The 931-nt window shown below is 32.9% G+C and overlaps 1 long non-coding RNA gene across 1 annotated transcript; it reads right to left on the bottom strand.

The window, feature by feature from the left end:
* Window positions 1-466: 466 nt before the first annotated feature.
* LOC148864653 (uncharacterized) lies at window positions 467-931 on the bottom strand. Its single transcript, XR_016108870.1, has 2 exons — window positions 807-931; window positions 467-643 (listed from the first exon to the last, which is right to left on the bottom strand). It is a non-coding gene; the product is annotated as an uncharacterized LOC148864653 (long non-coding RNA).

A 931-nucleotide genomic window follows, 5' to 3' on the forward strand; every position in this document is an offset into this window, starting at 1 on the left:
TTCCAAAATTTCCTAGAGGAGAGTTAATTCAAGGCTGTGTTTGGGTTCATGGTAAATAAGCTAATGGAAAATTCTAATGTATTTCGCAAAAATCTTTCATTTTTTTCTTATAAATACAACATAAGCCAATAACGTGGAAAATTGGATCAGGTGTTGTTTGTTAATTACAAGATAATGTAATTCTTTTAAATTGAAAACCTATAATATATGATAAAATAGTTTAAACATAGAAATATTTCTGAAAAATATGTAAATGGAGTTCATCATATCTCCTTCAAGACTTCCAAAAAAAGGAGCACCAATGAGGGTCAAGAGAGGATACAAGGATGTAACTACATCACCTTTATCATTAGAGGAGTTTGTCCTCTTTATTTATCACGTTTGTAATGCATTGAGGATTGGAATCCAACATTTCAGGTATCTTTCTTTAAGAGATTGCTGTCAATATCATACATCAACATGACTGAATGATGGTAATAGCACTCGAATTGGGATCTGCTCTGTTCTCGCACCAACTTTACAGCTACATTCCACTATGTATTTGAAACATCTTTCATGAATAATAACATACAAATATAGGAGATATTCCTGATGTATGGCTGGTACATGTTGTAAAATCGTTGATGTAAGGAGTAGATCCAGACTGGTAGCATTCATTCACAAGGTGAAGGAAAAAGTTCTAAAAGTTAAAATAACAATAAAAATCAGCTAATTTTTCTTTCTGTATGATTTTCTTAAAACAAAATCATACAGAAATGTATGATAAAAACAAAAACAATAAAAATGGACCCGGGATTGATTCTCACCTTCATCAGGGTATATCAGGCCCGTAGTTGTATGTGTGCATGCTGTTTGGTATAATGGTATTCCAAGCAGAAATGCTGCAACCTCAACACTATGTGGCATTTTGACTTTCAACGGTTCCCAACCT

The sequence above is a fragment of the Nelumbo lutea genome, chromosome 3, assembly GCF_056320005.1.
Source record: "Nelumbo lutea isolate HS-2025 chromosome 3, American lotus-T2T, whole genome shotgun sequence".
NCBI classification, from domain to species: Eukaryota; Viridiplantae; Streptophyta; class Magnoliopsida; order Proteales; family Nelumbonaceae; genus Nelumbo; species Nelumbo lutea.